This window comes from Brienomyrus brachyistius, chromosome 2, assembly GCF_023856365.1.
Source record: "Brienomyrus brachyistius isolate T26 chromosome 2, BBRACH_0.4, whole genome shotgun sequence".
Lineage (NCBI taxonomy): Eukaryota > Metazoa > Chordata > Actinopteri > Osteoglossiformes > Mormyridae > Brienomyrus > Brienomyrus brachyistius.
The window spans coordinates 36,533,907-36,548,002 of NC_064534.1; the positions used below are offsets into that span (position 1 = coordinate 36,533,907).

The 14,096-nt window shown below is 44.2% G+C and overlaps 11 non-coding genes and 1 pseudogene across 11 annotated transcripts; all 12 read left to right on the forward strand.

The window, feature by feature from the left end:
- Nucleotides 1-58: 58 nt before the first annotated feature.
- LOC125735628 (5S ribosomal RNA) lies at nt 59-177 on the forward strand. The gene has a single exon (XR_007394922.1). It is a non-coding gene; the product is annotated as a 5S ribosomal RNA (ribosomal RNA).
- Nucleotides 178-1,258: 1,081 nt separating this feature from the next.
- Nucleotides 1,259-1,377, forward strand: LOC125736401 (5S ribosomal RNA). Its single transcript, XR_007395680.1, has one exon. It is a non-coding gene; the product is annotated as a 5S ribosomal RNA (ribosomal RNA).
- Nucleotides 1,378-2,457: 1,080 nt separating this feature from the next.
- On the forward strand, nt 2,458-2,576 carry LOC125735707 (5S ribosomal RNA). Its single transcript, XR_007394999.1, has one exon. It is a non-coding gene; the product is annotated as a 5S ribosomal RNA (ribosomal RNA).
- A 1,084-nt stretch (nt 2,577-3,660) lies between these two features.
- On the forward strand, nt 3,661-3,779 carry LOC125736402 (5S ribosomal RNA). Its single transcript, XR_007395681.1, has one exon. It is a non-coding gene; the product is annotated as a 5S ribosomal RNA (ribosomal RNA).
- A 1,080-nt stretch (nt 3,780-4,859) lies between these two features.
- Nucleotides 4,860-4,968, forward strand: LOC125731841 (5S ribosomal RNA; annotated as a pseudogene).
- Nucleotides 4,969-6,046: 1,078 nt separating this feature from the next.
- On the forward strand, nt 6,047-6,165 carry LOC125735648 (5S ribosomal RNA). Its single transcript, XR_007394941.1, has one exon. It is a non-coding gene; the product is annotated as a 5S ribosomal RNA (ribosomal RNA).
- Nucleotides 6,166-7,249: 1,084 nt separating this feature from the next.
- LOC125736403 (5S ribosomal RNA) lies at nt 7,250-7,368 on the forward strand. The gene has a single exon (XR_007395682.1). It is a non-coding gene; the product is annotated as a 5S ribosomal RNA (ribosomal RNA).
- Nucleotides 7,369-8,446: 1,078 nt separating this feature from the next.
- On the forward strand, nt 8,447-8,565 carry LOC125737265 (5S ribosomal RNA). Its single transcript, XR_007396531.1, has one exon. It is a non-coding gene; the product is annotated as a 5S ribosomal RNA (ribosomal RNA).
- Nucleotides 8,566-9,643: 1,078 nt separating this feature from the next.
- On the forward strand, nt 9,644-9,762 carry LOC125735452 (5S ribosomal RNA). Its single transcript, XR_007394748.1, has one exon. It is a non-coding gene; the product is annotated as a 5S ribosomal RNA (ribosomal RNA).
- A 1,077-nt stretch (nt 9,763-10,839) lies between these two features.
- Nucleotides 10,840-10,958, forward strand: LOC125737262 (5S ribosomal RNA). The gene has a single exon (XR_007396528.1). It is a non-coding gene; the product is annotated as a 5S ribosomal RNA (ribosomal RNA).
- Nucleotides 10,959-12,038: 1,080 nt separating this feature from the next.
- On the forward strand, nt 12,039-12,157 carry LOC125737301 (5S ribosomal RNA). The gene has a single exon (XR_007396567.1). It is a non-coding gene; the product is annotated as a 5S ribosomal RNA (ribosomal RNA).
- Nucleotides 12,158-13,240: 1,083 nt separating this feature from the next.
- LOC125735413 (5S ribosomal RNA) lies at nt 13,241-13,359 on the forward strand. Its single transcript, XR_007394709.1, has one exon. It is a non-coding gene; the product is annotated as a 5S ribosomal RNA (ribosomal RNA).
- The last annotated feature ends 737 nt before the right edge of the window (nt 13,360-14,096 follow it).

The window sequence follows — 14,096 nt, forward strand, 5'->3', positions numbered from 1 at the left end:
CTAACTGGCATGTATAGACGCGTGTAATGCAAAAGGGCTGTTTTTGGTAGCATCTTCCGCTTACGGCCATACCACCCTGAACACGCCCGATCTCGTCTGATCTCAGAAGCTAAGCAGGGTAGGTTCTGGTTAGTACTTGGATGGGAGACCACCTGGGAATACCAGGTGCTGTAAGCTTTTCTCACTTTTAATTTATACAGGGGGCGCTCCACTTCACGATTAATTTAAATCTATCACTCCCCTTCCATTTTACTATTTTATATATATATATATTTTTTTTCTCTCATTCCTAAAGGCAGCTTTAAGAAATCGTTTTACTCTAAATACTTCCTAGTAATTCTAGGTGCTGTAAGCTGTTCGTGCCTTTATTCCACCAGGGCGCGATCTTCTCACAAACTTGAAGACTGTCACTCCCCATTCACGTTTTACAACTTATTGTTAATGATAAAGAGACAGCTTTTTACACACAGTTTTAAACAAAGTACTGATATTTTTCCTCTTCAACTGACCGCTTTGTTTTCTATGCAAAAACCACTTCGCCACAGAAGACTCAATATTATTGGCATAGCAAGTTCTGCTCTTCTCCTTTCAAAACTTGCTAAAAGCTGTATTTAAAAGAACAGATTGGCCGGGGTAATTCACACCCTTCAATGCCAGCTTAATGTTTAGGTTAGTGGGAATCACAGAGGAATTAGGGATGGAAACTTCTTTGCTGGTGGTAGAAGCAGTCTGGTGAATTTTTAGAGAGAAGAGGCCGTCGATGTTTGAATGTAGAAAATTGTTCTGGCTGCAGCCTGCAGTATGGACTTGTTGGTGTGTGTAGCTCCCAGTGTTCTGACAGCGCGACGTTTTGGGGAAGCATGTGATTCAGCAGCTACCAGTGGGCTTCGTGCGGCGGAGATTTTGTGGCTGTTAGCGGAGTTGATAACAGAGGGTCGTTAAGAGAAGCCTGCATGCAGTAGGCAAAGGAGTAATGTTTGCCGGCGGGGGACGTGCGGCGATTAACCTGTGCGGTAGTGAAAAGGAGTTAAAAAGAAGGAAGTGTGCGGATGCGGAAAGAATGGAATAATTGTGGTAGGCTGCCGGCTGAGTAGTTTGGTGAATGTTTGGTGTGGGTCCGGCGCTGCCGATTGGATGGTGGGGCTGCAGTGTGAGTCAGATAAAAAAAAAAAAAAAAAACAGGAGTAGGATCCAATGGGACTAACTGGCATGTATAGACGCGTGTAATGCAAAAGGGCTGTTTTTGGTAGGATCCCTCGCTTATGGCCATACCACCCTGAACACGCCCCATCTCGTCTGATCTCGGAAGCCAAGCAGGGTAGGGTCTGGTTAGTACTTGGATGGGAGACCTCCTGGGAATACCAGGTGCTGTAAGCCTTTCTCACTTTTACTTTATACAGGGGGCGCTCCACTTCACGATTAATTTAAATCTATCACTCCCTTTCCATTTTACTATTTTATATATATATTTTTTTTTTTTCTCTCATTCCTAAAGGCAGCTTTTAGAAATCGTTTTACTCTAAATACTTCCTGGTAATTCTAGGTGCTGTAAGCTGTTCGTGCCTTTATTCCACCAGGGCGCGATCTTCTCACAAACTTGAAGACTGTCACTCCCCATTCACGTTTTACAACTTATTGTTAATGATAAAGAGACAGCTTTTTACACACAGTTTTAAACAAAGTACTGATATTATTCCTCTTCAACTGACCGCTTTGTTTTCTATGCAAAAACCACTTCGCCACAGAAGACTCGATATTATTGGCATAGCAAGTTCTGCTCTTCTCCTTTCAAAACTTGCTAAAAGCTGTATTTAAAAGAACAGATTGGCCGGGGTAATTCACACCCTTCAATGCCAGCTTAATGTTTAGGTTAGTGGGAATCACAGAGGAATTAGGGATGGAAACTTCTTTGCTGGTGGTAGAAGCGGTCTGGTGAATTTTTAGAGAGAAGAGGCCGTCGATGTTTGAATGTAGAAAATTGTTCTGGCTGCAGCCTGCAGTATGGACTTGTTGGTGTGTGTAGCTCCCAGTGTTCTGACAGCGCGACGTTTAGGGGAAGCATGTGATTCAGCAGCTACCAGTGGGCTTCGTGCGGCGGAGATTTTGTGGCTGTTAGCGGAGTTGATAACAGAGGGTCGTTAAGAGAAGCCTACATGCAGTAGGCAAAGGAGTAATGTTTGCCGGCGGGGGACGTGCGGCGATTACCCTGTGCGGTAGTGAAAAGGAGTTAAAAAGAAGGAAGTGTGCGGATGCGGAAAGAATGGAATAATTGTGGTAGGCTGCCGGCTGAGTAGTTTGGTGAATGTTTGGTGTGGGTCCAGCGCTGCCGATTGGATGGTGGTGCTGCAGTGTGAGTCAGATAAAAAAAAAAAAAAAACCAGGAGTAGGATCCAATGGGACTAACTGGCATGTATAGACGCGTGTAATGCAAAAGGGCTGTTTTTGGTAGCATCTTCCGCTTACGGCCATACCACCCTGAACACGCCCGATCTCGTCTGATCTCGGAAGCTAAGCAGGTTAGGTTCTGGTTAGTACTTGGATGGGAGACCACCTGGGAATACCAGGTGCTGTAAGCTTTTCTCACTTTTACTTTATACAGGGGGCGCTCCACTTCACGATTAATTTAAATCTATCACTCCCCTTCCATTTTACTATTTTATATATATATATATATTTTTTTCTCTCATTCATAAAGGCAGCTTTTAGAAACCGTTTTACTCTAAATACTTCCTGGTAATTCTAGGTGCTGTAAGCTGTTCGTCCCTTTATTCCACCAGGGCGCGATCTTCTCACAAACTTGAAGACTGTCACTCCCCATTCACGTTTTACAACTTATTGTTAATGATAAAGAGACAGCTTTTTACACACAGTTTTAAACAAAGTACTGATATTATTCCTCTTCAACTGACCGCTTTGTTTTCTATGCAAAAACCACTTTGCCACAGAAGACTCGATATTATTGGCATAGCAAGTTCTGCTCTTCTCCTTTCAAAACTTGCTAAAAGCTGTATTTAAAAGAACAGATTGGCCGGGGTAATTCACACCCTTCAATGCCAGCTTAATGTTTAGGTTAGTGGGAATCACAGAGGAATTAGGGATGGAAACTTCTTTGCTGGTGGTAGAAGCGGTCTGGTGAATTTTTAGAGAGAAGAGGCCGTCGATGTTTGAATGTAGAAAATTGTTCTGGCTGCAGCCTGCAGTATGGACTTGTTGGTGTGTGTAGCTCCCAGTGTTCTGACAGCGCGACGTTTTGGGGAAGCATGTGATTCAGCAGCTACCAGTGGGCTTCGTGCGGCGGAGATTTTGTGGCTGTTAGCGGAGTTGATAACAGAGGGTCGTTAAGAGAAGCCTGCATGCAGTAGGCAAAGGAGTAATGTTTGCCGGCGGGGGACGTGCGGCGATTAACCTGTGCGGTAGTGAAAAGGAGTTAAAAAGAAGGAAGTGTGCGGATGCGGAAAGAATGGAATAATTGTGGTAGGCTGCCGGCTGAGTAGTTTGGTGAATGTTTGGTGTGGGTCCGGCGCTGCCGATTGGATGGTGGGGCTGCAGTGTGAGTCAGATAAAAAAAAAAAAAAAAAAACCAGGAGTAGGATCCAATGGGACTAACTGGCATGTATAGACGCGTGTAATGCAAAAGGGCTGTTTTTGGTAGGATCCCTCGCTTATGGCCATACCACCCTGAACACGCCCCATCTCGTCTGATCTCGGAAGCCAAGCAGGGTAGGGTCTGGTTAGTACTTGGATGGGAGACCTCCTGGGAATACCAGGTGCTGTAAGCCTTTCTCACTTTTACTTTATACAGGGGGCGCTCCACTTTACGATTAATTTAAATCTATCACTCCCTTTCCATTTTACTATTTTATATATATATATTTTTTTTTTCTCTCATTCCTAAAGGCAGCTTTTAGAAATCGTTTTACTCTAAATACTTCCTGGTAATTCTAGGTGCTGTAAGCTGTTCGTGCCTTTATTCCACCAGGGCGCGATCTTCTCACAAACTTGAAGACTGTCACTCCCCATTCACGTTTTACAACTTATTGTTAATGATAAAGAGACAGCTTTTTACACACAGTTTTAAACAAAGTACTGATATTATTCCTCTTCAACTGACCGCTTTGTTTTCTATGCAAAAACCACTTCGCCACAGAAGACTCGATATTATTGGCATAGCAAGTTCTGCTCTTCTCCTTTCAAAACTTGCTAAAAGCTGTATTTAAAAGAACAGATTGGCCGGGGTAATTCACACCCTTCAATGCCAGCTTAATGTTTAGGTTAGTGGGAATCACAGAGGAATTAGGGATGAAAACTTCTTTGCTGGTGGTAGAAGCGGTCTGGTGAATTTTTAGAGAGAAGAGGCCGTCGATGTTTGAATGTAGAAAATTGTTCTGGCTGCAGCATGCAGTATGGACTTGTTGGTGTGTGTAGCTCCCAGTGTTCTGACAGCGCGACGTTTTGGGGAAGCATGTGATTCAGCAGCTACCAGTGGGCTTCGTGCGGCGGAGATTTTGTGGCTGTTAGCGGAGTTGATAACAGAGGGTCGTTAAGAGAAGCCTACATGCAGTAGGCAAAGGAGTAATGTTTGCCGGCGGGGGACGTGCGGCGATTACCCTGTGCGGTAGTGAAAAGGAGTTAAAAAGAAGGAAGTGTGCGGATGCGGAAAGAATGGAATAATTGTGGTAGGCTGCCGGCTGAGTAGTTTGGTGAATGTTTGGTGTGGGTCCGGCGCTGCCGATTGGATGGTGGTGCTGCAGTGTGAGTCAGATAAAAAAAAAAAAAAAACCAGGAGTAGGATCCAATGGGACTAACTGGCATGTATAGACGCGTGTAATGCAAAAGGGCTGTTTTTGGTAGCATCTTCCGCTTACGGCCATACCACCCTGAACACGCCCGATCTCGGAAGCCAAGCAGTGTAGGGTCTGGTTAGTACTTGGATGGGAGACCTCCTGGGAATACCAGGTGCTGTAAGCTTTTCTCACTTTTACTTTATACAGGGGGCGCTCCACTTCACGATTAATTTAAATCTATCACTCCCCTTCCATTTTACTATTTTATATATATATATTTTTTTTTTTCTCTCATTCATAAAGGCAGCTTTTAGAAACCGTTTTACTCTAAATACTTCCTGGTAATTCTAGGTGCTGTAAGCTGTTCGTCCCTTTATTCCACCAGGGCGCGATCTTCTCACAAACTTGAAGACTGTCACTCCCCATTCACGTTTTACAACTTATTGTTAATGATAAAGAGACAGCTTTTTACACACAGTTTTAAACAAAGTACTGATATTATTCCTCTTCAACTGACCGCTTTGTTTTCTATGCAAAAACCACTTCGCCACAGAAGACTCGATATTATTGGCATAGCAAGTTCTGCTCTTCTCCTTTCAAAACTTGCTAAAAGCTGTATTTAAAAGAACAGATTGGCCGGGGTAATTCACACCCTTCAATGCCAGCTTAATGTTTAGGTTAGTGGGAATCACAGAGGAATTAGGGATGGAAACTTCTTTGCTGGTGGTAGAAGCGGTCTGGTGAATTTTTAGAGAGAAGAGGCCGTCGATGTTTGAATGTAGAAAATTGTTCTGGCTGCAGCCTGCAGTATGGACTTGTTGGTGTGTGTAGCTCCCAGTGTTCTGACAGCGCGACGTTTTGGGGAAGCATGTGATTCAGCAGCTACCAGTGGGTTTCGTGCGGCGGAGATTTTGTGGCTGTTAGCGGAGTTGATAACAGAGGGTCGTTAAGAGAAGCCTACATGCAGTAGGCAAAGGAGTAATGTTTGCTGGCGGGGGACGTGCGGCGATTAACCTGTGCGGTAGTGAAAAGGAGTTAAAAAGAAGGAAGTGTGCGGATGCGGAAAGAATGGAATAATTGTGGTAGGCTGCCGGCTGAGTAGTTTGGTGAATGTTTGGTGTGGGTCCGGCGCTGCCGATTGGATGGTGGGGCTGCAGTGTGAGTCAGATAAAAAAAAAAAAAACAGGAGTAGGATCCAATGGGACTAACTGGCATGTATAGACGCGTGTAATGCAAAAGCGCTGTTTTTGGCAGCATCTCTCGCTTATGGCCATACCACCCTGAACACGCCCGATCTCGTCTGATCTCAGAAGCCAAGCAGGGTAGGGTCTGGTTAGTACTTGGATGGGAGACCTCCTGAGAATACCAGGTGCTGTAAGCCTTTCTCACTTTTACTTTATACAGGGGGCGCTCCACTTCACGATTAATTTAAATCTATCACTCCCCTTCCATTTTACTATTTTATATATATAAATTTTTTTTTTTCTCTTATTCCTAAAGGCAGCTTTTAGAAACCGTTTTACTCTAAATACTTCCTGGTAATTCTAGGTGCTGTAAGCTGTTCGTGCCTTTATTCCACCAGGGCGCGATCTTCTCACAAACTTGAAGACTGTCACTCCCCATTCACGTTTTACAACTTATTGTTAATGATAAAGAGACAGCTTTTTACACACAGTTTTAAACAAAGTACTGATATTATTTCTCTTCAACTCACCGCTTTGTTTTCTATGCAAAAACCACTTCGCCACAGAAGACTCGATATTATTGGCATAGCAAGTTCTGCTCTTCTCCTTTCAAAACTTGCTAAAAGCTGTATTTAAAAGAACAGATTGGCCGGGGTAATTCACACCCTTCAATGCCAGATTAATGTTTAGGTTAGTGGGAATCACAGAGGAATTAGGGATGGAAACTTCTTTGCTGGTGGTAGAAGCGGTCTGGTGAATTTTTAGAGAGAAGAGGCCGTCGATGTTTGAATGTAGAAAATAGTTCTGGCTGCAGCCTGCAGTATGGACTTGTTGGTGTGTGTAGCTCCCAGTGTTCTGACAGCGCGACGTTTTGGGGAAGCATGTGATTCAGCAGCTACCAGTGGGTTTCGTGCGGCGGAGATTTTGTGGCTGTTAGCGGAGTTGATAACAGAGGGTCGTTAAGAGAAGCCTACATGCAGTAGGCAAAGGAGTAATGTTTGCTGGCGGGGGACGTGCGGCGATTAACCTGTGCGGTAGTGAAAAGGAGTTAAAAAGAAGGAAGTGTGCGGATGCGGAAAGAATGGAATAATTGTGGTAGGCTGCCGGCTGAGTAGTTTGGTGAATGTTTGGTGTGGGTCCGGCGCTGCCGATTGGATGGTGGGGCTGCAGTGTGAGTCAGATAAAAAAAAAAAAAAAAAAACCAGGAGTAGGATCCAATGGGACTAACTGGCATGTATAGACGCGTGTAATGCAAAAGGGCTGTTTTTGGTAGGATCCCTCGCTTATGGCCATACCACCCTGAACACGCCCCATCTCGTCTGATCTCGGAAGCCAAGCAGGGTAGGGTCTGGTTAGTACTTGGATGGGAGACCTCCTGGGAATACCAGGTGCTGTAAGCCTTTCTCACTTTTACTTTATACAGGGGGCGCTCCACTTTACGATTAATTTAAATCTATCACTCCCTTTCCATTTTACTATTTTATATATATATTTTTTTTTTTTCTCTCATTCCTAAAGGCAGCTTTTAGAAATCGTTTTACTCTAAATACTTCCTGGTAATTCTAGGTGCTGTAAGCTGTTCGTGCCTTTATTCCACCAGGGCGCGATCTTCTCACAAACTTGAAGACTGTCACTCCCCATTCACGTTTTACAACTTATTGTTAATGATAAAGAGACAGCTTTTTACACACAGTTTTAAACAAAGTACTGATATTATTCCTCTTCAACTGACCGCTTTGTTTTCTATGCAAAAACCACTTCGCCACAGAAGACTCGATATTATTGGCATAGCAAGTTCTGCTCTTCTCCTTTCAAAACTTGCTAAAAGCTGTATTTAAAAGAACAGATTGGCCGGGGTAATTCACACCCTTCAATGCCAGCTTAATGTTTAGGTTAGTGGGAATCACAGAGGAATTAGGGATGGAAACTTCTTTGCTGGTGGTAGAAGCGGTCTGGTGAATTTTTAGAGAGAAGAGGCCGTCGATGTTTGAATGTAGAAAATTGTTCTGGCTGCAGCCTGCAGTATGGACTTGTTGGTGTGTGTAGCTCCCAGTGTTCTGACAGCGCGACGTTTTGGGGAAGCATGTGATTCAGCAGCTACCAGTGGGCTTCGTGTGGCGGAGATTTTGTGGCTGTTAGCGGAGTTGATAACAGAGGGTCGTTAAGAGAAGCCTACATGCAGTAGGCAAAGGAGTAATGTTTGCTGGCGGGGGACGTGCGGCGATTAACCTGTGCGGTAGTGAAAAGGAGTTAAAAAGAAGGAAGTGTGCGGATGCGGAAAGAATGGAATAATTGTGGTAGGCTGCCGGCTGAGTAGTTTGGTGAATGTTTGGTGTGGGTCCGGCGCTGCCGATTGGATGGTGGGGCTGCAGTGTGAGTCAGATAAAAAAAAAAAAAAACAGGAGTAGGATCCAATGGGACTAACTGGCATGTATAGACGCGTGTAATGCAAAAGCGCTGTATTTGGCAGCATCTCTCGCTTATGGCCATACCACCCTGAACACGCCCGATCTCGTCTGATCTCAGAAGCCAAGCAGGTTAGGGTCTGGTTAGTACTTGGATGGGAGACCTCCTGAGAATACCAGGTGCTGTAAGCCTTTCTCACTTTTACTTTATACAGGGGGCGCTCCACTTCACGATTAATTTAAATCTATCACTCCCCTTCCATTTTACTATTTTATATATATAAATTTTTTTTTTTCTCTCATTCCTAAAGGCAGCTTTTAGAAACCGTTTTACTCTAAATACTTCCTGGTAATTCTAGGTGCTGTAAGCTGTTCGTGCCTTTATTCCACCAGGGCGCGATCTTCTCACAAACTTGAAGACTGTCACTCCCCATTCACGTTTTACAACTTATTGTTAATGATAAAGAGACAGCTTTTTACACACAGTTTTAAACAAAGTACTGATATTATTTCTCTTCAACTCACCGCTTTGTTTTCTATGCAAAAACCACTTCGCCACAGAAGACTCGATATTATTGGCATAGCAAGTTCTGCTCTTCTCCTTTCAAAACTTGCTAAAAGCTGTATTTAAGAGAACAGATTGGCCGGGGTAATTCACACCCTTCAATGCCAGCTTAATGTTTAGGTTAGTGGGAATCACAGAGGAATTAGGGATGGAAACTTCTTTGCTGGTGGTAGAAGCGGTCTGGTGAATTTTTAGAGAGAAGAGGCCGTCGATGTTTGAATGTAGAAAATAGTTCTGGCTGCAGCCTGCAGTATGGACTTGTTGGTGTGTGTAGCTCCCAGTGTTCTGACAGCGCGACGTTTTGGGGAAGCATGTGATTCAGCAGCTACCAGTGGGTTTCGTGCGGCGGAGATTTTGTGGCTGTTAGCGGAGTTGATAACAGAGGGTCGTTAAGAGAAGCCTACATGCAGTAGGCAAAGGAGTAATGTTTGCTGGCGGGGGACGTGCGGCGATTAACCTGTGCGGTAGTGAAAAGGAGTTAAAAAGAAGGAAGTGTGCGGATGCGGAAAGAATGGAATAATTGTGGTAGGCTGCCGGCTGAGTAGTTTGGTGAATGTTTGGTGTGGGTCCGGCGCTGCCGATTGGATGGTGGGGCTGCAGTGTGAGTCAGATAAAAAAAAAAAAAACAGGAGTAGGATCCAATGGGACTAACTGGCATGTATAGACGCGTGTAATGCAAAAGGGCTGTTTTTGGTAGCATCTCTCGCTTACGGCCATACCACCCTGAACACGCCCGATCTCGTCTGATCTAGGAAGCCAAGCAGGGTAGGGTCTGGTTAGTACTTGGATGGGAGACCTCCTGGGAATACCAGGTGCTGTAAGCCTTTCTCACTTACTTTATACAGGGGGCGCTCCACTTCACGATTAATTTAAATCTATCACTCCCCTTCCATTTTACTATTTTATATATATATATATTTTTTTTTCTCTCATTCCTAAAGGCAGCTTTTAGAAACCGTTTTACTCTAAATACTTCCTGGTAATTCTAGGTGCTGTAAGCTGTTCGTGCCTTTATTCCACCAGGGCGCGATCTTCTCACAAACTTGAAGACTGTCACTCCCCATTCACGTTTTACAACTTATTGTTAATGATAAAGAGACAGCTTTTTACACACAGTTTTAAACAAAGTACTGATATTATTCCTCTTCAACTCACCGCTTTGTTTTCTATGCAAAAACCACTTCGCCACAGAAGACTCGATATTATTGGCATAGCAAGTTCTGCTCTTCTCCTTTCAAAACTTGCTAAAAGCTGTATTTAAAAGAACAGATTGGCCGGGGTAATTCACACCCTTCAATGCCAGCTTAATGTTTAGGTTAGTGGGAGTCACAGAGGAATTAGGGATGGAAACTTCTTTGCTGGTGGTAGAAGCGGTCTGGTGAATTTTTAGAGAGAAGAGGCCGTCGATGTTTGAATGTAGAAAATTGTTCTGGCTGCAGCCTGCAGTATGGACTTGTTGGTGTGTGTAGCTCCCAGTGTTCTGACAGCGCGACGTTTTGGGGAAGCATGTGATTCAGCAGCTACCAGTGGGCTTCGTGCGGCGGAGATTTTGTGGCTGTTAGCGGAGTTGATAACAGAGGGTCGTTAAGAGAAGCCTACATGCAGTAGGCAAAGGAGTAATGTTTGCTGGCGGGGGACGTGCGGCGATTAACCTGTGCGGTAGTGAAAAGGAGTTAAAAAGAAGGAAGTGTGCGGATGCGGAAAGAATGGAATAATTGTGGTAGGCTGCCGGCTGAGTAGTTTGGTGAATGTTTGGTGTGGGTCCGGCGCTGCCGATTGGATGGTGGGGCTGCAGTGTGAGTCAGATAAAAAAAAAAAAAAACAGGAGTAGGATCCAATGGGACTAACTGGCATGTATAGACGCGTGTAATGCAAAAGCGCTGTTTTTGGCAGCATCTCTCGCTTACGGCCATACCACCCTGAACACGCCCGATCTCGTCTGATCTCAGAAGCCAAGCAGGCTAGGGTCTGGTTAGTACTTGGATGGGAGACCTCCTGAGAATGCCAGGTGCTGTAAGCCTTTCTCACTTTTACTTTATACAGGGGGCGCTCCACTTCACGATTAATTTAAATCTATCACTCCCCTTCCATTTTACTATTTTATATATATATATTTTTTTTTTTCTCTCATTCCTAAAGGCAGCTTTTAGAAACCGTTTTACTCTAAATACTTCCTGGTAATTCTAGGTGCTGTAAGCTGTTCGTGCCTTTATTCCACCAGGGCGCGATCTTCTCACAAACTTGAAGACTGTCACTCCCCATTCACGTTTTACAACTTATTGTTAATGATAAAGAGACAGCTTTTTACACACAGTTTTAAACAAAGTACTGATATTATTCCTCTTCAACTGACCGCTTTGTTTTCTATGCAAAAACCACTTCGCCACAGAAGACTCGATATTATTGGCATAGCAAGTTCTGCTCTTCTCCTTTCAAAACTTGCTAAAAGCTGTATTTAAAAGAACAGATTGGCCGGGGTAATTCACACCCTTCAATGCCAGCTTAATGTTTAGGTTAGTGGGAATCACAGAGGAATTAGGGATGGAAACTTCTTTGCTGGTGGTAGAAGCGGTCTGGTGAATTTTTAGAGAGAAGAGGCCGTCGATGTTTGAATGTAGAAAATTGTTCTGGCTGCAGCCTGCAGTATGGACTTGTTGGTGTGTGTAGCTCCCAGTGTTCTGACAGCGCGACGTTTTGGGGAAGCATGTGATTCAGCAGCTACCAGTGGGCTTCGTGCGGCGGAGATTTTGTGGCTGTTAGCGGAGTTGATAACAGAGGGTCGTTAAGAGAAGCCTACATGCAGTAGGCAAAGAAGTAATGTTTGCTGGCGGGGGACGTGCGGCGATTAACCTGTGCGGTAGTGAAAAGGAGTTAAAAAGAAGGAAGTGTGCGGATGCGGAAAGAATGGAATAATTGTGGTAGGCTGCCGGCTGAGTAGTTTGGTGAATGTTTGGTGTGGGTCCGGCGCTGCCGATTGGATGGTGGGGCTGCAGTGTGAGTCAGATAAAAAAAAAAAAAAAACAGGAGTAGGATCCAATGGGACTAACTGGCATGTATAGACGCGTGTAATGCAAAAGGGCTGTTTTTGGCAGCATCTCTCGCTTACGGCCATACCACCCTGAACACGCCCGATCTTGTCTGATCTCAGAAGCCAAGCAGGGTAGGGTCTGTTTAGTACTTGGATGGGAGACCTCCTGAGAATACCAGGTGCTGTAAGCCTTTCTCACTTTTACTTTATACAGGGGGCGCTCCACTTCACGATTAATTTAAATCTATCACTCCCCTTCCATTTTACTATTTTATATATATATATATATTTTTTTTTTTCTCTCATTCCTAAAGGCAGCTTTTAGAAACCGTTTTACTCTAAATACTTCCTGGTAATTCTAGGTGCTGTAAGCTGTTCGTGCCTTTATTCCACCAGGGCGCGATCTTCTCACAAACTTGAAGACTGTCACTCCCCATTCACGTTTTACAACTTATTGTTAATGATAAAGAGACAGCTTTTTACACACAGTTTTAAACAAAGTACTGATATTATTCCTCTTCAACTGACCGCTTTGTTTTCTATGCAAAAACCACTTCGCCACAGAAGACTCGATATTATTGGCATAGCAAGTTCTGCTCTTCTCCTTTCAAAACTTGCTAAAAGCTGTATTTAAAAGAACAGATTGGCCGGGGTAATTCACACCCTTCAATGCCAGCTTAATGTTTAGGTTAGTGGGAATCACAGAGGAATTAGGGATGGAAACTTCTTTGCTGGTGGTAGAAGCGGTCTGGTGAATTTTTAGAGAGAAGAGGCCGTCGATGTTTGAATGTAGAAAATAGTTCTGGCTGCAGCCTGCATTATGGACTTGTTGGTGTGTGTAGCTCCCAGTGTTCTGACAGCGCGACGTTTTGGGGAAGCATGTGATTCAGCAGCTACCAGTGGGCTTCGTGCGGCGGAGATTTTGTGGCTGTTAGCGGAGTTGATAACAGAGGATCGTTAAGAGAAGCCTACATGCAGTAGGCAAAGGATTAATGTTTGCTGGCGGGGGACGTGCGGCGATTAACCTGTGCGGTAGTGAAAAGGAGTTAAAAAGAAGGAAGTGTGCGGATGCGGAAAGAATGGAATAATTGTGGTAGGCTGCCGGCTGAGTAGTTTGGTGAATGTTTGGTGTGGGTCCGGCGCTGCCGATTGGATGGTGGGGCTGCAGTGTGAGTCAGATAAAAAAAAAAAAAAACAGGAGTAGGATCCAATGGGACTAACTGGCATGTATAGACGCGTGTAATGCAAAAGCGCTGTTTTTGGCAGCATCTCTCGCTTACGGCCATACCACCCTGAACACGCCCGATCTCATCTGATCTCAGAAGCCAAGCAGGGTAGGGTCTGGTTAGTACTTGAATGGGAGACCTCCTGAGAATACCAGGTGCTGTAAGCTTTTCTCACTTTTACTTTATACAGGGGGCGCTCCACTTCACGATTAATTTAAATCTATCACTCCCCTTCCATTTTACTATTTTATATATATATGTATTTTTTTTTTCTCTCATTCATAAAGGCAGCTTTTAGAAACCGTTTTACTCTAAATAATTCCTGGTAATTCTAGGTGCTGTAAGCTGTTCGTGCCTTTATTCCACCAGGGCGCGATCTTCTCACAAACTTGAAGACTGTCACTCCCCATTCACGTTTTACAACTTATTGTTAATGATAAAGAGACAGCTTTTTACACACAGTTTTAAACAAAGTACTGATATTATTCCTCTTCAACTGACCGCTTTGTTTTCTATGCAAAAACCACTTCGCCACAGAAGACTCGATATTATTGGCATAGCAAGTTCTGCTCTTCTCCTTTCAAAACTTGCTAAAAGCTGTATTTAAAAGAACAGATTGGCCGGGGTAATTCACACCCTTCAATGCCAGCTTAATGTTTAGGTTAGTGGGAATCACAGAGGAATTAGGGATGGAAACTTCTTTGCTGGTGGTAGAAGCGGTCTGGTGAATTTTTAGAGAGAAGAGGCCGTCGATGTTTGAATGTAGAAAATAGTTCTGGCTGCAGCCTGCAGTATGGACTTGTTGGTGTGTGTAGCTCCCAGTGTTCTGACAGCGCGACGTTTTGGGGAAGCATGTGATTCAGCAGCTACCAGTGGGTTTCGTGCGGCGGAGATTTTGTGGCTG